General features: G+C 37.5%; 1 protein-coding gene and 3 pseudogenes across 4 annotated transcripts in view; 2 read left to right on the top strand and 2 right to left on the bottom strand.

The window, feature by feature from the left end:
• Nucleotides 1-27421, bottom strand: part of TENM4 (teneurin transmembrane protein 4) — a 2911279-nt gene that overhangs the window by 2107687 nt on the left and 776171 nt on the right. The gene's annotated exons all lie outside the window — the stretch shown is intronic.
• Nucleotides 1015-1870, bottom strand: LOC123600399 (annotated as a pseudogene).
• On the top strand, nucleotides 1846-10919 carry LOC123600398 (annotated as a pseudogene).
• LOC123601093 lies at nucleotides 25981-26722 on the top strand (annotated as a pseudogene).

Here is a 27421-nt window from a genome sequence, read left to right as displayed (position 1 = left end):
CTTTGTAACATTAGTATGTTGTATCTTATGCAAAAAATGATTATACAATCAAAGAACCTAGATTCATGATAGTTGGAGAAGGTATAGGATACTAAATATTTATGCTAATACAATAACATTATATCAAAGTACTGATTTTCTTTATTTTACAGGGAGAATTGATCTCAGAAATTAAGGGCTCTTCCCAAGGCCACACAACTAATAAGTGATAAAAGGGGGTTTGAATTTAAGTCCATTTCACCTGAAAGACTCGACTATTTCTCCTATGCTATTTTTTTCCAATACATTCTGATCCTGAATTTTAATTAATTCTGAATATACTTTGTTTCATCCTTGATAATCATATATTAATGCAGAAAACAGCTTCCAACTCATCAATATGAAAAAATCACTCAATTCATTTCAAAATATTTACTGAAAAGTTATTAGTTCCTAAGTATCATGCTCAGTAGCCATTCACCAATAGCCATTATATGACAACAGTAGTAGTTTGAACAATTTCAGTTTCAAGTAAAAGAAACCCAGTCCAAACTGACTTAAGCAGCACATAGAAATTTATTGCCAGGACACTGGTGATTTTCCCATAAATGAAGCAAAAACTACAAGGGCCAGAGAAGCTTTGGGTCTCTAAGAGATTGGGCTTGAACTGTTTCTCATCATGACTCTCCCCATCTCTCACTTTTACTTTTATTAATGTGTTGGCTTCATTTACTCAGGTGTTGGGGTTAGGTTGAGAAGAGAGAGGCCCACACTTCCTTGCACCTGCTGTATGCAGGGCTCCATATGTGCCCGGTGCCATTTTTGTTGTTGTTGTTGTTGTTGTTGTTGTTCTGAATCAAATTTAATTTCTTTTATTATCAAAAGTTAAGAGACACTTTCTTCAGTCTTAGAAGTTTTTACTCTTAGTATAAAATAAATTATCCCACGTCTTACATGTTATATATATATATATATATATATATATATATATATATATATCCTATATATATATATATATATATATATATATATATATCCATCATCACTGTCACTTCCTGATTCATTCAGCTGCAAATCATTTCTTAAAGTACTCATCAGAAGGCCACTGTTCTCATAAGATCTATTCAGGCCAGCATCCATATCAGGAATCCTGCACTGTGGCATGGCAGACATGACAGGATGTCCTGAGATACAAGTTCCTGGCTCAGAAGGAGAGGATCTGTACTCTTCATTGTCTGAGTCACTGGAACTATCCTCACTACCTGAAGATGATGAACTTTTAGAATCAGATGAACTATCACGACTACTTACGTAGTCCATTAGACTAGCTTCTGCCTTCAGTTCTCTTTCAAAATCTTCCATTGGAGATGCTAGGACATTCCATCTTCAGAAGGGGAATGTTTTATAAGATTGGGAGCCCTAGCTAAATTCCGCATTTGTTGCTTCTGTTGCTCTATATGATACGTATGCAATATGATATATGTGATAACAGACATGGCCTCTCTAGCTCTGAAGCACACCGTGACAGCCTGAAACGTGAGAAAGTTTCCTGCAGCTTAGCACATAAAAACAACAGGGAAGGATTATAACTGGCCAGCTACATTCACATAATGATCCATTACCAATCTTTGGCCAAGGTGATGCAGCATTATGGTTCTTTAGGCTTGGGGTGCAAGGCCACCTCCATCATCTGGAAGATGGGTGCTTTGGTTGGGAGCTCCACAAGAATTATAGGATTGCAGTGGAAGAAGAGCAGTTTCCTAAAGAACGAGGCCAGGGAAGTGCAACAAGTTGAAGATTAGGAAAGCACAGTAGGTTATCAGAATTAGCAGACATCAAATATACACTGGCTAACATTTGTCGAACATGTACTACATGACAGGTATTATTCTGAACATATTACATGTATTATATTATTTAATCTTCACAATAACATAAGAAATAGGTGTTTTATATTTATATATATATACACACACACATACATATATATATATACACATACATATATATATACACATACACATACATATACATACACACACACACAGACACACACACACATACACATACACATTGTTTTAAAAGTTTGTTGATTTTCAGAGAGAGCAAGCAAGCGGGAGGCAGGGCAGAGAGAGAGAGGGAGAGAGAGAGAGACAGGGATCCGCACTGTCAGTGTGGAGCCATACTCAGGGCTCAAGAACCTTGAGATACTGAGCCAAAATCAAGAGTTGGATGCCTAACCGACTAAGTTATCCAGGTGCCCCAGAAATCGGTTATATTTTTCTCTCCAATAAAGATTACCAAATTAAGGCTTAGAGAAATTAAATCAATTTCTCCAAAAGGTATGGCAGTACTTGAAAGGGCTGGACTGAAAATAATGTCTGATGTAGCTCTTATAACCATTCCATTCCACTTCCAGGTGTGGAGCATTTTTTTTCTTTTGTTACCCATTACTACATACAGCATGATTTGCAGGTCTTGGGCATCCATCTTTGTGAATATTTTAGTTTATTAATATCTTTAAAATATATTTAGAAGCAAACTGCATGTATCAGATAAATCTATAAAACAAAATGAGGAGGAATATCACACTCATAATTTGGATCTTTGTTATTTTAGGGAACCCACTGAACTAATTTAAAATGAATAGTAACATCAACACGGGTAATCCTATTTATACTTTGAGCCAAATATAATGTTTCAAACCCTTTCCAATAGCCTCTTGCCAAAGCAGATGTTTGTCTCTTTTTTAAATTAAACACTTGACAGTTTCTACTTTTATCCCCTCTGCTTATTTTGTATGTATTCATTCCTGGGTTGAATTTTTCTCTTGACCTTGTTCACCAATCCCAGCAAATGTTATGCTGAAACATCTCTTTCATTCACTGCATTATTAAACTACTTACCGCATTAGAAACTATACATTATCTATCTGATGTTATTCAATGTCTGTTTCTCCACTAGATGATAAACTGTCTGTGTCAGGTATTGTGTCTACTTTATTCATCATCGCATGTTCAATGGCTAGTCAAGCATTTGGTAGAACAGTCAACCAACAGGTAATCTTGAATAAAGTGGATTAATCCACTGATATTTTAATATATACAGAACATACTTTGTCTAATCCAAAATCAAATTTTATTATTATTGGGGCGCCTGGGTGGCTCTTGGTTAAGCGTCCAACTCTTGATTTCAGCTCAGGTCATGATCTCGTGGTTTGTGGGTTTGAGCCCTAGGAGGGCTCTGCACTGACAGTGTGGGGTCTGCTTGGGATTCTTCCCTTCCCTCTCTTTCTGCCCCCCTCCCCCACCGACTAGAATTCTCTCCTCTTTCTCTCAAAAATAAATAAAAACATTAAAAAGTAAAAATAAATTTAAAAAGTTTGTTATTGTTTTGTTTGATATTTAAGGTTAAGATAAAATCTCATAGCAGGACTAATTTGATGTTTTCGCACTTTTAGCTTCTTCTTCAGATGGAAACATTGACATTTGTTCATACCACCCTGTCTTTGCTCACAGTGCTTCCTTGGTTTACACTGCCCAAGTTCTGCTTTTCTATGGGGTAAACTTCTCTCCATTCTAGAATTTTTCTATTGCCACATCATCTATAAATCTTGTTTGACCTCCTTATGGTAGTTTTTTCTCCACTCATGTTTCTATGGTGCAATTCTATTATTACCCTTATCATCAGTCACTGTTACTATATGTTTAAATGTTTGTATCTTGGAGAATGGAATCTGTCTCTAAACCTGACTTCGTATTCTTGGAAACTAATAGAGTACTTGGAACATAGTGCTATTTTCATGTTCATCATTTTTTTTTTCTTTGATCAATAGAACCTCATTTCTTGTGGGATTCATCTAAAAACTCTTTACCAGTGGTTCTACCAGAGAACCACATTCTGAGGATAGAAATGACTGATGCTGATGAAGTTTAGCTGGTTGGGAGCTGAAAATACACAACTTTGAGAAAAAGTCAGTTTGCTGAAGCTAAGGGAAAACTGTACAAGAATGAAAGGATTTGGGTAAGAGGGGACGGAATTATTAAAGGTATGAAAAAGGAAGTGAAAATTCAAGAAAGGAGTATTTTTCAGCATTGTGCAAATGTTCCCAATCAAAACTTATATTCTAGGTGTGAATTTCCCTGGCTGATAAACTGATCATCTTATATTTTAGTTCTATCTTTTTCATTTTCTCTCCCAGATCTTCAGTACCATCTATCCTTTTCTCTGCCAGTGCAGGTTCTTATTTGACATTCAATGAATGATATTAGTTCCATGGCAAATTGACTTTGCAAAATAGGAGATATATAAGAGGAGAAGTATTTTACTAAAGAAAGACCACAATGAAATGAATAATAAACTATAAAATCAATGACTCATGCTTAGGGAGGTGGCCGGGGCTCTGGAATCACCCTGACTGAGGTTCAAATTCTTATTGTCACTCACTGGTTGTGAAAATTGTTTATTAACTCTCTGAGCTCCAGTTTCCTCCTCTGTGTGACTGGATAATACCTACTTCATATGATGATTGAGAAAAAGAAAATAAGTTATACGGAGTGGTGAATGTATGCTCAGTGTGTACTGAACTCAGTTGAGTTAAAAGAAATTTGTATGGGCTTACAGATTTATCTCATTCCATTCAAGCAATAACCCATTTAAAAATTTTAGGGAACTTAAATTTAAATAAGTGAATTAACCCGTCCAAAGTTTCCAAGTTAATAATTGGTACAATCAGAATTAGAGCACTGGAAGAACAAAGAAAAGTTATTTAAAAGGACATATCGTAACAATTACCATCTCAGAAGGATTCTTGAGCATATAGACAATATTATAATATGACATATGAGAAAAATAATTTTATTCTCTGTAAATAGCAATTAATAAGAAATTAATAAACATTTGCCAAATAATGAATCATACTTGATTTCCATCAGGGAATGACTACTTCTTATCTGTTTCATCACTTAGATTAAAACAAATGCATGGTTATGTTCAAGTGATATCATCTCTGATATAAAAGTCTGAAGATCTAAGAGTTATTACTTATTGTGTGGAAGGTGCTAATACATCTCTTTGGAACCTCAGTGCATTTTTTGGAGAAGAAACCTAATGGAGCTTTGTGAGTCATTTTAGAATTAGAAGAAAAAAAAAAGATGACTTCAGATTAATGAGGCAGTGGCTTCAGGATTCCATTCCACTCAACAGCAGGCTTTCCTTACCACTCATTACCAATCTAAAGTTTTCCGGGCAGGGGCGCCTGGGTGGCGCAGTCGGTTAAGCGTCCGACTTCAGCCAGGTCACGATCTCGTGGTCCCTGAGTTCGAGCCCCACGTCAGGCTCTGGGCTGATGGCTCAGAGCCTGGAGCCTGTTTCTGATTCTGTGTCTCCCTCTCTCTCTGCCCCTCCCCCGTGCATGCTCTGTCTCTCTCTGTCCCAAAAAAAAAAAAAATAAACGTTGAAAAAAATAAATAAATAAAGTTTTCCGGGCAGTTTAAACTTGATTCCGGAAATGTAAGCCCATCTGCGGCAGATATTTATTGGAGAAGAATTAACAAAGGCCTGGGTATTTCTGGAGCTGTGCTCCTGGAAGCATGTGCAGGTGCGAGCACTTTCCCCCACCTTCCACTTGCAGTAGGGGAAGCTGGAGGCATTTTTCAATGAGGTTGCTCCGGGCAAACCCTAAGGGCCTGTCTTCCTGCTGTGTGTACCCAGTCCAGGGAGTTGAGTAGGAGGCAGTGAAACTGGAGAAGATGAAAAGTGGCATCACTGAAGCCTCCCTCTAACTCTCCTTCAGGTATGCAGCATCCGGTAAACAACAATTAGAACATACACCCATGCCCTCTTGTCAGCGCCTGTGATCAGCTGGTCAAGCATTGGTGACTCCTGACTGTACTCAGCAGCCCAGAAAATCACACCCGAAGGCAGAGTCAGCTCACCTTTGTCAGAGTAGGAAAGGCTTTTCCTGTTCTGGGGCCTATGGGCTTATCTAAGAAACCTGGTATGGACATCTCAGGATGTAGTGATAATCATTTCACGGATTTACAGATTTGATCTGGGAAGTTCTGGGTGATTACCTGCTTACTCTGCTCCCTGCCCTCATGGAGGTGACCTTTGTGAGTGTCCATGTCAGAGTTTTCCAGTTTCAAGGCTTCAAGCACATCTCCCAGTTATTGATATCACTGTCTTTCCAACCAAAATAAATTAAATTTGAGACAAGTTATTCATTCCCAATCACCTACACTTTTCAGTACATCTTACAGATAAAGGCAGACTCCAGTTTTCATAAAAAGCCAGCTCAGTACTTGTCTGGACAAGTGGGATACCCAGGAAAAATGAAAGATCTCCAGACTGTGCTTCTAAAAGCTATGTTAATCCTGAGACGATAGCACGTTATTAAAGAGTGAAGATAGCACACGAAAACTAGCTAGCTAGCAGGGCAATGTCTGATGCACCACTAGCATTTAATAATAACAGAAGGTACAACGCATTCCTTCTGCATGGTATTAGTTCTTTTGCTCATGTCTGCACCTTGCCCTTTCATTGTCCAGATGGAGAGGACTCTGTTACTTCTTTCAAGTGTAATTACTGCAAATTGCTCTTGGCTCAGCCCCTTCCCAGATACTGGGTTGTCAAGAAACCCCACTTCAGGGCTGTCCCATGCATCTGTATGAGTGTACATCTCTCCCCTTCCCCAGCTCTCTCTCTCTTTGTGGATGCATAAACATATCTCTCTGTATCTCACTTTGAAACCTGTGGCCATTTAGTTTTAGGAACCTGAAGATGCTCAAACAGAAATCATTACCATTAATATATGATTAGAGGATGCCTGTTTGACCATCAAATAAGCACATTTTTAATTCAAGTCTAAAACTGACAAACTCTAAAACTATGTACTACAAGACAAGAAAAAATACATTATCAAGATTAGCAAATTAAAAAAAAATAACAAAACAAAGCCTCTGCAACTGAAAAAAATAAGTTATCAAAATTTACTTCAGAAGAAAGAGTGTTTTTTACTGAAAGCCTGAATTAGAGTCCTGGCTCTTCCATTTTCTAGTTAAGAGATGGAGTAGGGGGGACTTAGTTCATTTCTCCTGCCCATGTTCCCTCCACCCATGAAGTGAGATTAATAAATGTTTCCTTTCCAGGCCTGAGGTGAAGAGTTACTTATAAAGTATGTACCAGCACCTTAAGCACTTTGCATGATACATGATACTCCATATGAGAAGGAATATTTATATTCCCATTTAATATAGGAGAATCTGAGTCTGTATAATTATAGTACAAATTATTTTGCCAAAGCATGCCCTGTAATGGCATTTGTTAGTTGTTATTATTTTCCCTTCAAAAAGTAAGTGAACACAAGATTTTTGCAAAGAACCGTGTTTGGTTTCTCTCAAGGAAATGAAGCTGTCCTGTGCCCACTATTTTCCCTCCACTGCCAGGCTTTGGAGATGTACCATCTACACTTGCAGACTCCAATTATGTGTGACTCTTCCCTTCTCATGCTCCTGCAATCTTCATCTCATTCCCATACCTCCTGATTCAGAATGAAAACGGAAATAATGTTTCTATTAAAATAAAGGGACCAGAATTGCATCATTTCTTAATTAATTAGAAGATGCCTGTCTCTCTCCTCTCGTAATTACATGCTTCTCTTTTCATTTCTTTCTTGTGATGAGAATCTACACTCTTAAATGAAATCAATATAAGATTTGAGTTGAATGGGTATCAACTTTACTCTGGGGAAAAATGACATTTGTTCACTACACCAGCTCAAAAAAGAACTTGAGGGTTGTGAGGATTAAGTTAGCTTATTCTTGATTTACTCCACACATCTTTATTGAGCAATGCTAAGTACTGGACACAAATCAGTCAATAAGAGAGATGTGCTTTCTTTTCTTGTGGGGTCACGTTAGCAGGGGGAGACAGACCTTGTCTGTGCCATTTATGAGTAGGGATGGGAAGTGTGCATCTGTGTCTTATTTCACTTGATAGCAGGGCATAGCAGTAGTTATGGGTGTTACAGTAAGGTCTCACAGGGCACTAAAACATCACTTGAAATAAAACTTGATGGGGAAAATCGTATTTACCAGAACTCTTTTTAAGAAGAAAAAAATGGTTGGCAAAAGTAGTTTATATGGTTACTGGGCATGGAGGGTGAAAATCTTCACCAGGGATGAGTTATTCTAAAGTACCTTCAAAAGAAGTTGGGTCCTGTTAACTTTCACCCTTGTTTGTCTTTGTCAAAAGGCAGTGTGCATGATGGAAACAAAACTGGGTTACTCTCTGTAACTGATGAGACACTGAGCATTGACAATGTTCCCTGCCAGTCCCTCATGCAAACCCCAGAGTTTCCTCCAAACATATGTTAGAACTCAAAAACTATGATTCAAACAAACACAGGTCATAGTCCCCCAAATCATTTTCATTCTTTAGACAGGTCCTCAACTTTACAATTATGTCAAATAATTTCCTGCTTTACAAATCCTCCCTTTTCTGGTATCTATCTTTCTTTCCTTAACTGCTATCATCCTGCTGCTATATATGTATGTATACTACTATGTATATATGTATGTATGTACTACTATTACCTTCCCAATTTCTTTTCTAATCATTTTTTATCTGACTTCACTATCAAGTGTGAGTTCCATAAATATAGTGATTTGTCTTATTCATCTTGGTACTCCATTGCTAATACCCTGAATCCATATAGGTGTAATAAACATTTAAATTATGTTATTATTTAAATAATAATTTTCTATTGAAGGAAAAATTCCAGTAACTTGTGTACTAAGTCACACCTACTACACCCAAGAAAACTGTATTCACAGATCAGACATCCAATAAATATTTGTTGAATGTCTATATGATTGTCTGATCCCTTGTTCCTCTAAATAATGTTAATTTCCTCTAATAAGAGCAAATCATTTTCTTTTACTTTCTTTGGATAGTCTTTTTGCTATTCTTATATTTCAGAACATTCAGAAGCGGTTTAGTTTCAAAACTGTGAAGTGTGTTAAAAATGTGTTATTTATAGACTAATTGGCAAAGCCATATAAACGTAATGATGGCAGCTCAATTTCTGGGTACAGTCTTGTTTGGTTCATCATAATTTGACAAGTTGGCATGCATGAGGTTAATGAGAAAATTCATTTTATCTGACATACTAGGCATTTAGGAGAGCAACAGTCACACTAATAAGGAATTACATGTTATACATATTGCATAGTCTTTGCAATTTTTCTTAAAAATATATAATGAATGGTTTGCTTTGCTGAACTCTAGATAAGCAAAGAAAGAAAGGGCAACACCAAGGACTTCAGAAGAGAAACAGAATGTCTTAATAGCTTCATGTTCAAGGCAGAAGTTCAAGGTGATAGCCCAGAAGGGCAAACATAGACCTTACCCCTGCCTGGTGTGGAAGTACACAACAGAATTGAATTATTTGTCCACATTACTCTGAAAATAATTGTTTACAGTAATCATACCAGGAACATGCCACTAGCTCTCATAAACATCCTTTTAAAATAAGCTAACAACTAAGAATATAGGGAAACAACCCTTTTCCCAAAGGCAGTGAACAGAGATCCAAATAGCATTCACATTACACCCACTGGAAGGAAAAATTCAACTATCCTTTCTAGATAAATCTTTGTTGGTGCCTACTATATGACAAGCACCATGCAAGGTGCTAGAGAAACAGTGGATGACAGACATATTGTCACTGCCCTCAAGGAGCACACAATCTAGTAGGAAAAGCTTACAGTTATGGTAGGTTCAAGGTTACTGTGTCCTGGGTGAGAACCTTTGCAGGTGAGATTCAGCAAGTGAATGATGTCAAGGAGAGACAAATCTGGTTCTTTCTGAGTGCATTGGACACCTGGTTAGTTCTATGAGGATCTCTGTCCTAACATGGGTTATTCCATAAGAAACAGAAGAGCAGAGACAATCTCTATTTTAAGCACCACACCTAATCATTTCCCAACTTGGAAAAAGTTTCATTGTGAGTCCAATTTCTTGTGCTTGTCATTCACGGTCTTGCTTGCCACTTCTGGCCCCAGTGTGTGAACATACTTAGCAAAAAAATGAATAAAAATAAAAATAAAAATAAAAATAAAACGAAACAAAAAACCTCATACCAAAAACAAACCAAAACAAACAAAATAGCAAAAACAACAAAACACTATACGTGTAAAGGGCTTGAGATCATTGTATTTACCTATTTAGATACTAAGCAGTAATAGGTCCAAAAAAGATCATGGGAGGAAGGCTCTTTCCTTTCCATGTGGCGGCAGCCATCTGCTCAAAGGTAAGCAGGACAGGCACTTACACATACCCCCCCAGGAGCTAAGGAGGAAGAAACAGTCCAGTGTAATGCGCTTTCTTCTCAGGTTGTGCTGCTGCCAGTACCTCCAGCTCTCTACACTCCACAGGAACCCCTGCCCAACCTGGCCTGATAAAGCACACAGACTGGGATACAAGGCCAAGCAAGGTTATGCCGTATTTCAGATTCGTGAGCGACGAGGTGGCCGTGAACTCCCAGTTCCTAAGGGTGCTACCGCTGGCAAGCCTGTTCATCCTGGTGTTAACCGGCTAGTTTGCCCGAAGCCTTCAGTCTATTGCAGAGGAGTGAGCTGGATGCTGCTGTGGGGCTCTGAGAGTCTTGAATTCTTACTGGGATGCAAAGATTCCACGCACAAAACCTTTGAGGTTATCCTCATTGATCCATTCCATAAAGCTCTCAGAAGAACTCCTGACACCCAGGGGATCACCAAACCAGTCCACAAGCACAGGGAGCTGTGAGGGCTGACATCCTCAGGCTCCTGCATGGCCTTGGAAAGGGTCATAAGTTCTACCACACTATTGGTGGTTCTCACTGCACAGCATGGAGAAGATGTAATAGTCTCCAGCTCCACTGTTACCGCCAATATAAGTAAAGTTTGTAAAAATCTTACCTGGTAAACAATTTAGGACAGTCAAAAATAAATAGATACTACACAATCATCACAATATCTAGCATTTGTATTGAGATTCACTGTTTACAATATGCTTTCAAAGTGCATTTCTTAGTGGTTCTCAACCCTGGCTGTGCCACAGAATTACTTATATGTGTTGTTAATATCACCAATACCCAGACTGCAGGCCAGCAGATTCTGATTCAGTAGATCAAAAATGGTATTTTTAAGCAGCTTAATGGATGATCTTGAATTGCAGTCAGGATGGAGAAGTATAGCTTCATGTCATTTGTTTCTTCCACAGTGTTCCTGGGAAATAGGTTTTATTTATACTCCATGAACTTTCACTCCCTTATGCCTAGAATGATTTTCCTGAGGCACCTCCTTGGGGAACCCTCCCCTAACCACATCCTCTTCTCACCCAGTCTACCACACAGGCAAATCCAAATCACAGATGAGGATACTGAGCATACCACTGATTTGTCATTCTAATGTGCTGGGGTTTTTTGTTTGTTTGTTTGTTTGTTTTGCTTTTAATCACAGTACCTTATTCAGTTAGTCTCCTACTTACTTGTGAGCTCCTTAAGAGCATGGACTTCCTGGGACACCTGGGTGGCTCAGTCAGTTAAGCAGCTGACTCTTGATTTCAGCTCAGGTCACAATCTCATGGTTCATGAGATCAAGTCCCATGTCGGGCTCTGTGCTGACATCAAAGAACCTGCTTGGGATTCCCTCTCTCTCTCCCTCTTTCTCTGCCCCTCCCCCGCTGTGCTCTCTCTCTCAAAATAAATAAATAAACATTAAAAAAATAAGCATGGACTTACTATGTATTTGCTCTTTTCTCTTAAGAATGCGTTATATTACTTGGACATGGTAGGATTAAAATTAATAATAACAATAATAATACATTATGTTTACTATGTGCCAGTTACCATCCCCTGCATTGTATAGATATGAATCGATTTAATCTTCATGCCAACTCTATGACATAGATGAGGTAAGTATTGTTCTTATCCTCATTTTGCAGATAAGGAAACTGGAACACAAAGAAAGTTAGAAGCCTGAGGTCACATTGTCTGATCAATGGAGAAGCATTAATATCACGTCCGTATCACAGGATGAAGAAAATTATTTTCACTTCACAGATGAGAAAATGGAAACTTTTCCTACCATACCAGCATGGGCCATTTATACTGTGGTCTGGATACTTGTTCTTTATTACAATATCTGGAGTTTGGGGGATTCTTTCAGTTCAGTGAATCCTGTGTGTAATACTTCTACATTGTGCTATTATCTTTTAAATGGGGGAGACAGAAGATACCAGCAGAACCACTGCAGTGCATGTACCTCCAGTTGAAGACAGACGATGTTAAGGAGCACTGCCAGCCATCTGTTGACATACTGATTTGCCACGGAAAAAAATGGGAGTGCATTTGTTCACACTTCCAGATTATTTAAAAATAAGGAGCAATGGGAGTTATTAAGTTGGGCAATCTGAGTTCTAAGTAGCATTTATACACTTTTTTTTCCTGGATGCCTTCCTTAAAATTAAATTTTTAATAACCTTTAAGCCTTGCAGCCTTGAGGGAATAATTTCTTTCACAGTAGTTCAAAGGTTTAATTTCACAGTAAAGCTTTTGAAATATGGTATTATCCCTTTTGTTCTAGAAAATTACTGTTTAAAAAAATCATATTTCAAAGTAATGATTATAATGAGAAAAAGATATGAGGCCCAACTTCAAAAGGAAAAAATGATAACCTCGCCTGTGATGTCCTCTAGTGAGCCTTTCCCTCGTGGATTCTAATTTGTAACAGTTCGAAAAATCTCTGGAATTGTGCAGTCTCTGCCTGGTAATACAGCCCGGGCTGCGGTCTCACAGTGAGGAGGGGTTGATATAGACATAACGGAAGCCATTAACTTTCTTGTGTAAGTAAAATGCGGTATGTCTTCAGTCCTGCTGCGTGTGTGTTTTCTGTAATGCTATTTCCAAACAATGTTATCTTTGGAGTTCTAAAGCCATTTTGTGGACATTAGAGTTGCTTGGAGTTGCAGAGCAGGCAGTGGGTACCGTGAAGCATAGCAGAGTCTGACAGGGAAAGAGGACGAGAACCATCTAATACAGAGCACCCAGTCTGGGCTTTACAAATGTTTTATCTTTTTAATCTTCATAGTAGCTCTCTGAGATCAACAGTATTAGCCCCATTTTACTAATGTTAAGGCCTCCTATAAAAGAAAATACTCACCTGGTCTAATTAGTTTAAGAATCAAAGTCCTCACTGCAACTTTCATTCAGAGCTCCTTGGCCTATTTATCACTTTATAAGAGTTTTTTTTTTTTTTTTTTTTGAGAGAGAGAGATAGTGTGTGTGTGTGTGTGTGTGTGTGTGTGTGTGTGTGCATGCGCACACGAGTGGGGGAGGGGCTCAGGGAGAGGGGGAGAGGGAGAGAGGGAGAGAGGGAGAGAGAGAGAATGTCTCAAGCAGGCTCCAGGCTCAGCATGGAGCCTATCACAGGGCTTAATCCCACGACCTTGGGATCTTGACCTGAGTCGAAATCAAGAGTTGGATGCTCCACCAACTGAGCCAACCAGATGCCCCAGGACTATTTGTTAAGTTGTAAATTCATAGACAGGAAAAAGTTAATGAAGAAAGACTCATCGAATGAGAACTACATATGCAGGATACAATTAGAACCATAAGTATCCAAAATTTAAAAAAATACTACTGTTAGCTATTAAAGGACTGACATTAAAGGAAATGTTGGGTAGTAGGGACATGGGATGAGATCTCAAAATACATGCATTTAATCTCTAGGGCTATAAAATCTGGGACAATTCACTGAAATCCTCTTAGCTTCAATTTCTGCATCTGAGAAATGGGCACAAAAGACATAAAATGTTTCCCTCAAGTGATAAAAAGGATATGGATGTGAGAAAGCTTTCTGAACTATTGACTCTCACGTTAATGCACCCATGGCCATTCACTCTGCAGCTCTGTGTATGCATGTGTATAATTATTGGTTTTTAGATGTTTCCAACTCAGTATTTATCATACTTCATGGCAATGATCTATTTAGATATTTTTCCCACAAACATACTCTAAGATCTTTAGGGCAGAGATTGTATTTTGTTCATCATTATATTTATCACATATTATATACTCAGCCACCTGCTTAAAATTTAATACTACATTCCTATTTATGCATTCATACATTCATTCAATGAGCATTAATATCTACTAAATGCAAGATAATCAATAGAATGGAGTCAATTTAATCTAGGAGCTTTCACAAAATAATATATTGAATGAATTATGGAAGTATGGGCCATAGATAGTAATATAAATTTTATTCTTGTTATTCCCTCTGTGCCCTTTAAACTTTGGTAAACACAATAATAGTAGCTAACTTTTACTGAATGCATACTACTCACCATGCTGTATGATAAGTAACCTGCATGTGTTATCTCACCAATATCTCCCCCAAAATAAAAAGGTTAGTACTGGAGAGAGAAAAGAAAGAAAGAAAGAAAGAAAGAAAGAAAGAAAGAAAGAAAGAAAAGAAAAGAAAGAGAAGGAAAGAAAGAAAGAAAAGAAAAGAAAAGAAAAGAAAAGAAAGAAAGAAAGAAAGAAAGAAAGAAAGAAAGAAAGAAAGAAAAAGGAAAAGGAAAAAAGAAAGAAAAGAAAAGCACAGGCTGGGGGCGCCTAGATGGCTCAGTCAGTTAAGCATTTGACTTTGGCTCAGGTCATGATTTCATGGCTCCTGAGTTCTGGCCTTGCATCTGGCTCTTGCTGACAACACTGAGACTGGAGCCTGCTTCCGATTCTGTGTCTCCATCCTTCTCTGCCCCTCTGATGCTCACACTTTCTCTCTCTCACACACAAAAAAATAAACATTTAAAAATTAAAAAAAAAGAAAAGAAAAGAAAAGAAAAGAAAAGAAAAGAAAAGAAAAAAAGAAAACCACAGGCTGAAAATAGTGTCACTTAGACCAAGTTCCCAAACCAGGGCTTAATATCCAATCTAACTGCAGTTTCAACCTCCCCCAGAAATGTGACCTTAACCAGTCAGTCAGGAAATGTTTTGTTTTGTTTTTCATCAGCACCAATGAGTCTGTCACCTGGGTCCTCTCCATTTACAAAAGAAAGATGAGGTAATCTGCAAGATAAGACACCTTGCTTTTTCCCCTAGCAAACAGCCTCCTGGGGAACAACCCTTTTCTTGTGCTAATAACTTTCTTATTCCATGCTCTGTCTATAAAAATCTTCCATTTTGTGTAACTCCTCAGAGTGCCTCTCTACTTGCTAGGTGGGGTTTTGCCTAATTCATGAATCATTTAATAAAGTCAATTAGATCTTCAAATTTACTTGGGCAAATTTTATTATTAAACAGTACTATCACTATAAATATTGAGGAAACTGAGGCTTTAATAGGTCAGGTAATTTGTTCAAGGTCACAGTAAATACTGAGGTCAAGATTCAAAACTAGGTCTTCCTGATTCGTTTATTCAACAAATCTTTATTATACTCCTGTTATGTGCCAGATGCTAGGCTACTTACTGGGGACTCAATGGTGAATAAGAACTCAGTGCTTACCTTTGTGTGCTTATTGCCTAGCAGGAAAAGAAAGATTAAACATAGAAATATGTGATTGATTATTATAATTATTTTAAGTTTCCTTTAAATGTTTAAACTGATACTTATAAAATCCAAACTCAGAACTGTCTTCTTATATTCTAAATATACAGAGAAATTTTCTCCTTTCTGATAGGTACCTGATAGAGATGGGCAGGTGGTGGTCTTTTATTCTCTCCAAGTTCAGAGTCATTCATCATAACTAATCTGCTTAGTTATGATATTTTCAGCCAGTAATTCAGATTTTCATGTTTACATTCAATTTTAAACACTATGGAACTATAACGCATCAACATAAATACATACATACATACATACATACTAAATATTTTTTAAATGTTGGATACATATTCTCTTAAGTAGCCAAAAGGTCCTGAGGTTGGTCTCTAAAAGGCACTTTTCAGGAATGAATTCCCTTCTGGTACTAGAACTAGGTCACATAGATTGATATATTTCATCTTTGTAGCACATTGACTTAATCTGTCCCATCATAATTCCTTTCCTCTGAACCAAGAGGCCCTGTTGAATAAATTTAAGCTTATGAGTAGAGTAAGTTTCTGTGATCTGTATTAAAAGAATGGATGGTTATGGTAAAATAAAAAAAAAAAATGTATATTTGGTCTTTGTCTCTGGATCCTGGCAAGAGTTCCTAAAATCTTTGGAACTCTCTGAGTGATAAGAGTTTCTTTTATCATCCATAACAGGTCCCTTTTGACCATATGAGAGTTTATGGTAATGAGGTAACTCTCGGTAGGCCCCTTGATAGCCTCAAGATGGGTTACAGAGGAACCAATCACACGATTAGAAGGTTAGAACTATCAGTTCCACCTGACCCCCAACCTCTGAGGAAGGGAGAAGGGTTGGAGATTGAATTCAGTCACCACTACCCAATGATTTAATCAATTGTGCCTATGTAATGAGACCGTTAAAACCTCTGAAACAATGAAGTTTGAAGGAGCTTACAGGTTGATGAATGGAGAGTTGTAAGAACTCCTAAATTTGTAGCAAGCTAGGCAGTGTGCAGGTAGCGTAAGGACCCCATTTCCTGCTGACATCTAAAATATAGGCAGTCTTGTGGAATTAAGCTCCCTTGGTTCTGCACTAACTCCAGGTTGTTAGAGTCAGAATTAAATTGCATTGTAGGACACCTAGTTGATATTAGAGAATGGGAGAACTGATTGATGTTGGAAAGATATATTTCAATTGTTTTGAAGAAACACACAATAGTACTAAGAGTCTGACTTGGTTTTGCCAAAGGGCCATCACCTTAAATAGCTTCAGTTCTAGTTCTGGCATTTAGAATTTGTGTGACCTTGAACAGATTACCTAATTTCTTGAAGGTTCTGTTTCCCTATCCATAAAACGGAAGCATTCATAACAGGATTGTTAGAAAGATTAAAATAGTAACTGTAAAAATAAGCTTTTTTTTCAATAGCTGACACCTAGTTAAGTATTTAGTCATTTTTAATCTCACTCCCTCTTCTTTTCCTTTCCCTCAAATTTAGTTCTAGAACAAACTATTTAGTAATAGCCCAGAAATCCAGTATGGTTCTAATTATACTTTTTACACTCCAGAAATTCCAGTATTTCTCTAACAATGGATGTCTTCTCTCAGGCAGTTTACAGCTGTGGATCAGACCATCTAGTAGGGAACATGTCCCAGGTTGGGGTTTGGGAAATATAGTTACCACTCCAGATTACATGGTGATTAAAATGCAGGAGACAGTGCAAGACAATACTGAATTCATTAACATTTACAACATATTAGCTATGGGATTATTTCCAGGGGCAAGAGCCAGGAAAAAAGGGGTTGAGCATTTGCTTCTAATAGGAGGTAGAGGTACCTTTAAGGTTTAACCACTAAAGTTCTAACAAACCAGCTTCTCTGATAAGGCAGACCAGCCAGCCTCTGCGTGTTTTGCAATTTTCAATACACAGTTCCGCTTTCACACTTCAATAATTCATTTTCTAGCACTTAGAATCCAGAAACCTGCTCTCACTGATGTAGCTAAAATGTAAGGAACAGAGTTTAATAACCAACATCTCTACTTATCTCATCTCATTCTCCAGTAAATTGTATTGGAAAACATGTGTAAATAGTACCAAGCAAACAGAGCATTTATGGTCTCCTTTAGAATGTGTTCCATTTGAATTCTAGATTTATAGAGGTAATAATTTTATAGAGGTAACAATTTTCCATAACAAAAATGCAAAACTTTCTAAAATGAAAATTCTAATACTATCATAGAATTGTAGAATCTTCAGACTTACATTCAAATAGAACAAACATACGTGGAGTACCCAATTTCTCCTCGTAGTATTCTGAAAGGTTTCAATCTCTGTGTGGCAGGTATTATCACTCTCATTTTGTAGACAAAGCCCCTTAGAATACTAGAGGTTAAATTATTTTCCTATGGTTGGAGTAAAAATAGAGCTTGGAAAATCCAAACAGACTTGAATGCTTCTCATGTTCAAATATGAACAATCATTAGATATGTCAAATTAATAAAATAATCTAAAAAGGTCCTCCTTCCAATGATCTTAAATTTTAGAAAATAAAACAAATATCTCAGAGCATATGAGGTGCCCTTTAAGTGCATGGGTGTCATACACATTATCAGATATTTGTTTTTCAAAATTTATTTAGTGATATTTAGATACATTAAGCAACAATCACAATTCCGTTTGACTGGTAGCCAGCATGGCTCTAACCTAATCCAGGTGGAACTACAGCTGGGTTAAGAAATTAAGAGCATCATCAATATAAGCTTAAACTGTGAAGGCCACCAATATTTAAAAGGCCCATGACAAAACTTTCTTCAATGTGTCTCCAATGACTTAAAGGTGATGTTAAGGTACATGGGCAATCTCATGAATATTAAGAAATTTGTTCATGATGTAGTAATAAGTCATTACTTATTTGGTATTAAGGCAAATAACAATCGGAATCATAACAGCTAACAATGATTAAGCAATCTCTTTGTGCTAGACACTCTGATAGTTAATTTACATATTTTACATATTTCAACTCCAGATCTATATAAACACTGTTAACGTCTGCCACGGTCTAACAATTTTACAGATGAGGATACCAATGCTCAGAAAAGTCAAGATACTCTGCTAGCAAGGACATGAGCTAGGATCCAAACTCAAGTATGTTGGACACCAAAGGCAGAGCTTCACTCCTCACTGCCACTGTTGAATATTTGAAAAGATTAGAGCAGACTTTAATAAAGTAGTGTCATTCATCCCTAGCCAAACAGAGCTCTTCATCAGATGTCCAGCAGATTAAAAACCTAAAACATGGACTGTGACATCAATGGCATTCTGACCACCAAAGATTAATGCTTCCTTTTCATAATATGAAAAGTCAGCCACAGACTGCATTTTGTCAGCTCCCTTGAATCTAGAAATCGGTCTAAGTCCTGACCAAGTAATACTGATAGAAGAGATGTACATTTCCAGGCCTGGTCCAGCCTCCTGAGTGATGCTTCATTGTGTCTCTTTTCTTTATGCTAGTTTTCTATCAAACTCCAAGATGATCTTGGAAGCCAAATGCTGAAAGGGAAGAATCTCTTTTGGTTAGGTCCTTCAAGCACAGTAACTGTCCTTTATTCCTACCTTATACTGTCTGGTCTCTAGATGAATGAGAAATAACTTCTATTATATCAAACCACTAAGACTTGGGATTTTCTCTTTTGGAGTAGTTTGTGATAACTGATAAAGATTATTAGATATGCATAATAGTTCCAGTAATGTGGCCACTCAAATCTACAAACATCAAATTAGTCTTGTAGAAGAGCAAAATATTACAATAGCTTTAGTTCCATTTCACTTTTAGGGAAGAATTTTAACTTTGGTTAATGATGGAAGGAAAAAAAGAAGTGTTACTTTGGAATGCAGTACAGCTGCACCTTTGGCTGGTGCTTCACAGAATCACTAGTTTTAATAAGAAACCATTCATTTTCAGAGTCCTTGAGGCCAGAAAGCAGTAGAGTTTGTTTTAGTGGTTGGAGATGTAGTAAAATATCAAAAGAAATGATAAAATGTGATAATGACATTTCACTGTTTTCAGTTTAAAAAAACAGGAATATTTTGAGTAAAACTTAAAAAGTCAAAGTTAACTCTACAGTTGAATCTTTCTCTTTTCTGTTTCTCTAACCACCTTGAATATAGATAAAAAATGTTGACCCTGATAAAAATATTGCCTACCATCTACTACAAACCTTTTATATTTTAAAAAAGTATTGCTACATACTCTGCATATTCTTGTCACAATAATATTCAAAACAGCACCATAAAATAAGCCTTATCCATTTCATAGTTAGGGAAATCAACTCATAAAGATTACACAAAATGCTCATGGTCATATGGCAGACATGGATGGGAACCGGGGCACATCTGCTTAGTCATCCTCCTCTACCCACAATATTTCAGGCTTCCATCTCCAACAACCTGTTGGCTCTACTCTCTATTTTTGTCTGGGACTGTGTAAATGGTAAAACTAATATGATTATCAAGCTGCCCCCTACTTAGCCACTCTACAGAATCTGACTCTGCTGGAAATTCCCTCTTTTGGCTTACCCAGCACCATCATCTTGTTTCTTTCTTAACTGTGCCTAATCCTGGGCTTCCTTCCCTCCTGTCTGCCCTAAAAGACTTGATCTACTGCTCTCCTTACTGGTAAAATTTCAGTTTTCAGTTCCCCATGTGGTTCCTCAACACATGAAAAAATTTCCCCCAGTAGACTGTTGTTACGGAATTTATGTTCGGGGCTCATATATTCTTAGAGAAGAAACACATTTTATTCTTTATGGAAGTCTGTATTTTATGTTGCATACTTATGCAAAGGACATGTTCTGTATAAATCTTACAAATGAAAATGTGAATATGAACATGCAAATCTGGTAACAACTGTGAATTGAGATATAAATAGAGGAGCAAATACATGAAACATTTCTTCAAGGCAGGAAAAATAGATCAAGGGAGACAAAAAGATTTGCTTCAGTGCTTGGGACCTTGTTTTCTGCCAAAGTCAAAAAATATAAACAACAGTATTGACTTTGTAAGGTCAAAGTTACTGGGTTTTAAACAAAATGACTACAGTGGAAGGAATATTTTTTTGATGTGCATCAAAAAAGAAAAAGAAAACATACCCCTCAGAATAAAAGCTGAAGCTTGTCAATCATTAGCATTTTAATCTTTAGACACATGAAACTATTTATAATTTAAAAGTATTCTGTAGGATTACAAGTAGAGGCAACAAGCATTTATCAAGACCTTACTATGTTTCAGGAATTTTACTAGATTAATCATCACAAAAGCTCTTTGAGGAGAATTATATATTTGTTTGTTTCAATTTAAAGTCCAAAAATTTGTGCCTGAGAAGTAAGTGATCTTCACAAAAGTCTTAAAGCTGGTGAGAGGTACGACCATGATTTAAAATTAAGTCTGTCTACAAACAAAAACTAAAGGAGTTCATGAACACTAAACCAGTCCCGCAAGAAATATTAAAGGGGACTATTTGAGTGAAAAGGAGAGGAGAGACCAAAGTAACAGTAAAAGGTAGGAAACACAAAATCAGTAAAAATGAATATTTCTGTAAAAAAGCAGTCAAGGAACTCACAAAATAAAAGGATATAAAATATAACAACATATACCTTAAACAAGGGGAGGAGAGGAGTAAATAATGGGTTAAAACTTAAACATCAAGTATAGACTACTATATGTAGAATAGGTTATATGCAAATCTAATGGTAACCATATATCTAACACTACTAATATATATGCAAAGAATAAAGAGAAAGAACAGGACTCCTGGATGGTTCAGTCAGTTAAGCATCCGACTTCTGCTCAGGTCATGATCTCTTGCCTCATGGGTTTGAGCTCCACATCAGGCTCTGTGCTGACAGCTCGGAGCCTGGAACCTGCTTCAGATTCTGTGTCTCCCTCTTTCTCTTGGCCACTCCTCCACTTGTGCTTTCTCTCCCTCTCCCCGCCCCCCGCCTCTCTCTCTCAAAAATAAACATTATTTTTTTTTAATGAATACAGAGCATTCCTAATACATAATAAAGAAAAACAGCAAAACATGGAAGAAAGACAAGTAAGGATAAGAAATAATCTTCAGAAACAATAACAAAACAAATAATAAATTGACAATAAATATGTATTTATCAATAATTACTTTGAATGTAAATGGACTAAACGCTCCAATCAAAAGACATAGGGTGATAGAATGGATAAAAAACACAAACAAAAACAAACAAGATCCATGCATATGCTGCCTATAAGAGATTCATTTTAAACCTAAAGACATGTACAGATTGAAAGGCAGGTGAAAGTTGAAACATCTATCAAGCAAATGGATGTTAAAAGAAAGCTGAAGTAGCAATACTCATGAGACAAAACAGACTTTAAAACAAAGGTTATAACCAAAGACAAAGAAGGACACTATATAATAATAAAGGGGACAATCCAATAGGAAGATATAAGAATTGTAAATATTTATGCTCATAATGTGAAAGAACCCAAATACATGGAACAGTTAATAACAAACATAAAGGAAGTAATCAATAATAATAGGGAACTTTAACACTCCACTTATATCAATGTACAGATCATCTAAACAGAAACTCAACAAGAAAACAATGGCTTTGAAAGACACCCTGGACCAGATGAATTTAACAGATATATTTGGAACATTCCGATCTAAAACAGCAGAACATACAATCTTACCAAGGAACCAAGTGCACAAGGAACATTCTCCAGAATAGATCACATATTAACTCACAAAACAAGCCTCAACAAAGCCAAAAAGATAATAGCCGTACTATGCATCCATTCTGGTCATAATGCTGTGAAACTAGAAGTCAACCATAAGAAAAAAATCTAGAAAGACCACAAATACATAGAAGTTAAGTAACATGCCACTAAACATGGGTCAACCAGGAAATAAAAGAAGAAATAAAAAGTTCATGGAAAAAAATGAAAATGAAAACTCAATGGTGCAAAACCTTTCAGGTGCAGCAAGAACAGTTCTAAGAGGAAAGTATACAGCAATAAAGGCCTACCCCAAGTGGCAAGAAAAATTGCAAATAAATGACCTAAGTATTCACCTGGAGGAACTAGCAAAAGAACAAACAAAACCTAAAACCAGCAGAAAGAAGGAAATAATAAATATCAAAGCAGAAATAAATGAAGTAGACTCTAAAAAACATGACAAACCAAAATAGAACAGATCAATGAAGCCAGGAGCTGTTTCTTTCAAAAAAAAAAAAAAAATCAATAAAATTGATAACCCTCTAGCCAGATTTATCAAGAAAATAAGAGAAAGGACCCAAATAAATAAAATTGACAATGAAAGAGTGCTGATGCTGGAAGCCAAGCTATCCCAGCCTGAGTGGCAGGGCCTGGGCTGTGGACGGATCGGTGACTGTAGAGTGTAGCTTCTTGCACTCCCGCTTTTAGGTAATTTGGCCTTAAAAGTACCTGGGGTATTGTCTGTTGGGGAACTGCCCTCGGCAGGCCCCCTGGGAAAAGAACCATTAGGGAAGAAAATAAGGCTCCGCAAGAAATTGTGCGGCCTTATGTTTAGCCCTTGCCATCCTCTATGGAGACTCCTCTACTTACAGGAAGGATGATAGCCTCATACCTTTGCCAGCAAAGAGGGCCTGTAAAGGGGAGACATATGGACTTGAAAGCCCCACTCCGGCAACTAAGGAGTATATCTCTGGGCACAGGTGACTTTAACCCCTAGACCCACCTGGCCCCCCGGAGGCATTCCAGATGATGACTGAACCTAGTCGGTTAAGCTACAGAATGGTTCATTGGTTCCTAGGTGCATTGTCTCTCTGAGAATGTATGAGGCATGGGTTTCGGTTTCTAAGGCCTTTTCAGCCCCTTTCTGGCATCTCAGACGGAGGCAAACACATTGTTCTTCTGGCTTCATGTGGTTAGGAGGTCATGTCCCTGTAACTGTTCCACTTGAGGTGCTGAGAAATGGAGGGCCTTTCACAAGAACAGCAAAGCAAATGCTTTGTAGATTATAGATAAACGCAGATGCAGAATGGAATAATGTAAGAAATTAATCTATAATCAAAGGGTATGCGGGAAAGTTAGGGGAAAATTGCTATATTACTTCTTAAAGGTTGTTTATACATAGGAACATTTTCAAAATTAGGTAATGTTAGAAAAACATAGATGACGTATGCTACAAGGAAATCATAGCATATATAATGCCACGTTTACTACAATAAATTGGCCAGTTCAACACACTGCTGTTGTCTGTGTCCATTTTTATTTTAGTTTTAGTTTTTTATTTTAGTTTTTATTTTCTACATTTTTATTTTAGTTTTGTTTTATTTTCACTGACGCCGTTCTTCCTCGGGAACCCCTGGTTGCTGGAGCTGGTCTCCGGCAAAAGAGAAGAAATAACAACCAATGCCCTGGAAATAAAAACAAATATAAGAATGTTATGAAAAACCATACCCCAACAAATTGGATAACCAAGAAGAAATGGATAAATTCCTAGAAACATAAACTACGAAAACTGAAACAGGAAGAAATAGAAAATTTGAACAGACTGATATCCAGCATTGATTCAAAAAACTTCCAACAAACAAACAAAAAAATCCAGGACCAGATGGCTTCACAGGCAAATTCTACTAAACATTTAAAGAAGATTTAATACCTAATCTTCTCAAACTATTCTAAAAAATACAAAAGGAAGGAAAATTTCCAAATTTATTACATTGACACCAAAGCCAGATAAATACAGCACACACACAAAAGAGAACTACAGCGTAATATCCCTGATGAACACAGATGTAAAGATCCTCAACAAAATACTAGTAAAATGAATTTCAACAATACATTAAAAAAATCATTCACTGTGATCAAATGGGATTTATTCCTGGGTTGCAAGGGTGGTTCAATATTTGCAAATCAATCAATGTGATATAACACATCAATAAGACAAAGGATAAGAAACATATGATCATTTCCATTAGATGCAGAAAAAGCATTTGACAAAGTACAACATCCATTCATGATAAAAACCTTCAACCAAGTAGGTTTAGAGGGAACATAGCTCAATATAATAAAGGCCATAGATGAAAAACCCACAGCCAACATCATCCTCGATGGGGAAAAACTGATAGCATTTCCTATAAGGTCAGGAACAAGACAAGGATGTCTACTCTCTCCACTTTTATTCAACACAGTATTGTATTTGCTAGCTACAGCTAAAAGACAACAAAAAGAAATAAAAGGCATTCAAGGCATCCTACCTTTCCAAGGTAAGGAAGAAGTAAAACTTTCACTATTTGCAGATGACATGATACTATATATAAAATATCCAAAAGACTCCACCAAAACGACTCCTGGAACTGATAAATGAATTCAGTAAAGTCACAGGACACAAAATGAATCCACAGAAATCTGTTGTATTTCTATACACCAATAATGAAGTAGCAGAAAGAGAAATGAAAAAAAGATCTCATTTTCAATTGCACCAATAACAAGAATATATCTAAGAAATAAACATAACCAAACAGGTGAAAGACCTCTAGTCTAAAAACTATAAAATGCTGATGAAAGAAACTGAAGACCACACCAAGAATTGGAAAGACATTCCATGCTCATGGATTGAAAGAACAAATATTGTCAAAAATGTCTATACTACCCAATCAATCTCTATCAAAATACCAAAAGCATTTTTCACGGAACTAAAACAAACAATCCTAAAAATTTGTATAGAAGCCCAAAAGACTCCGAATAGCAAGGCAATCTTGAAAAAGAAAAGCAAAGCCAGAATCATCACAATGCCGACTTCCAGTTACACTATAAAGCTACAGTGAACGAAACAACATAGTACTAGCACAAAAATAGGCACACAGATCAATGGAACAGAATAGAAAACCCAGAAATAAACCCACAACTATATGGTCAATAATCTTCCACAAAGCCGGAAAGAATATCCAATGGAAAAAAGATAGTCTCTTCAACAAGTGGTGTTGGGAAAACTGGTCAGCAATATGCAAAAGAAAGAAACTGGACCACTTTCTCTCACCATCCACAAAAATTAATTTAAAATGGATTAAAGACCTAAATGTGATACCTGAAACCACAAAAATCATAGAAGAGAACAGAGGCAGTAATGTCTTTGATATCAGCCATAGTAACTTTTCCTAGATAGGTCCCCTGAAGCAAGGGAAACAAAAGCAAAAATAAACTATTAGAACTAAATCAAAATAAAAAGCTTCTGCACAGTGAAAGAAATAACAAAACTAAAAGAGAATCTACTGGCGTTCTAGTATTTCAGGGTGGAATGGGTGGAAGTGGGGGTAAGAAGTGGCTGCAGTGTGGATGGAAGGAGGCCAGAAGCTGAGAGCAAGCAGGGGCTGGGTGGGCACCATGGTAGGGATCACCACCATGTAGGCGGTGAAAGGCAGGATCTACGTTCTGCAGCAGCAAGCAGGTGATACAGAGGAATGGGCGGAGAACCTGCAGTGGGAAGTGGAGGAGGAAAGGTGGCCAAGAGCAGGCCGAGGCTGAGGTGGCCTCCTTGACCCCTAGGATGCAGCTGGTTGATGAGGAGCTGAACAGTGTCCAGGAGCACCCGGCAGCTGCCCTGCAAAAGTGGAGGAAACTGAGAAAGCTGCTACTCAGAGCAAGAGAGGTATGGACGTTATTGAAAACCTAGCCTTAACATATGAAGAAAAGATGGAACTCCAGGAAATCAACTCTAAGAAGCTTAGCACATTGCAAAAGAGGCAAATCTAAAGTCCAAAAAGGGGGCTCAGAAGTTGGTGATTATTGAGGAGCACGAGGAATGACCTGAGCTGGCATAGTCTCGTTGCCAAGACATGGATGAGCAGATCAGACTGATGGACCAGAACCTGAAGTGCCTGAGAGCTACGGCAGAAAATTACTCTCAAGCAGAGGACACATATGAAGAGGAGATAAATATTCTTACAGATAAACTCAAGGAAGCAGAGACCCGTGCATGATGAGTTTGCTGACAGGTCAGTGGCCAAACTGGAGAAGACAACTGATGACCTGGGAGATAAGCTGAAATGCACCAAAGAGGAACACCTCTGTACACAAAGGATGCTGGACCAGACTCCGCTTGACCTGAATGAGAGGCAGAGCAGCCCAGTCCTGCTCTGCCAATGCTCCTCCCTCTCAGCCCGACTCCTCCTAAGGCTGAAGCTGGCCTTGAAACTGAGAGCTGATCTTTAACTGGAAGGCTGCTTTCTCCTTTTGCCACCTCTCCCACCCCAACCCCTGTGTCTTTTTCGCCAAATTGTCTCTGTCTCTCCCCAGGCATTCCAGTTGGGCTTCAAGCTGAGCACCCTGGGGACAATGTTTTTTTGCAATGTGTGCACAATGCAAAGTGTCTTTAAAAGCATGTTGTGATGTACACACTTTGTAATTACCTTTTTTTCTGTTGATGTAGTAACCATTTGTACAACATCCAAATAATTCCACAGTTCTGAAGCAGCAGTCTAACCCCTTCCTCACATTTGGAAAGAAATTTTTCAGCTTAACACATACTGCCCTCTCCAAATTTATTTTGAAACTTCACTTCTTTAGGTTTGGGGCACATTGGCCACCCCGTCTGGCTGAGAACTCTCTCTACAGTCTGTGGGCTGATAATATGCTGATCTTTTAAGTTTCTTTCCCTGCCCAGTTCCCCTTTTTGGTGAGGTTACCATGAGGTCTGTTAGGTGTTTATCCTGCAGCTTATTAGCTTAAAATGCATTCTCCTTTGGTTTGTTCTCTATGGCACTGATTGAAAGAAACCAATAGTAAAACTGTTCTGATACAATTGTCTTTTTGAAATAAAGAAACA

This window comes from Leopardus geoffroyi, chromosome D1, assembly GCF_018350155.1.
Source record: "Leopardus geoffroyi isolate Oge1 chromosome D1, O.geoffroyi_Oge1_pat1.0, whole genome shotgun sequence".
Classification (NCBI taxonomy): domain Eukaryota; kingdom Metazoa; phylum Chordata; class Mammalia; order Carnivora; family Felidae; genus Leopardus; species Leopardus geoffroyi.
The sequence above is the reverse complement of the archived record's forward strand: the minus strand, read 5'-3'. Positions and strand labels throughout refer to the sequence as shown.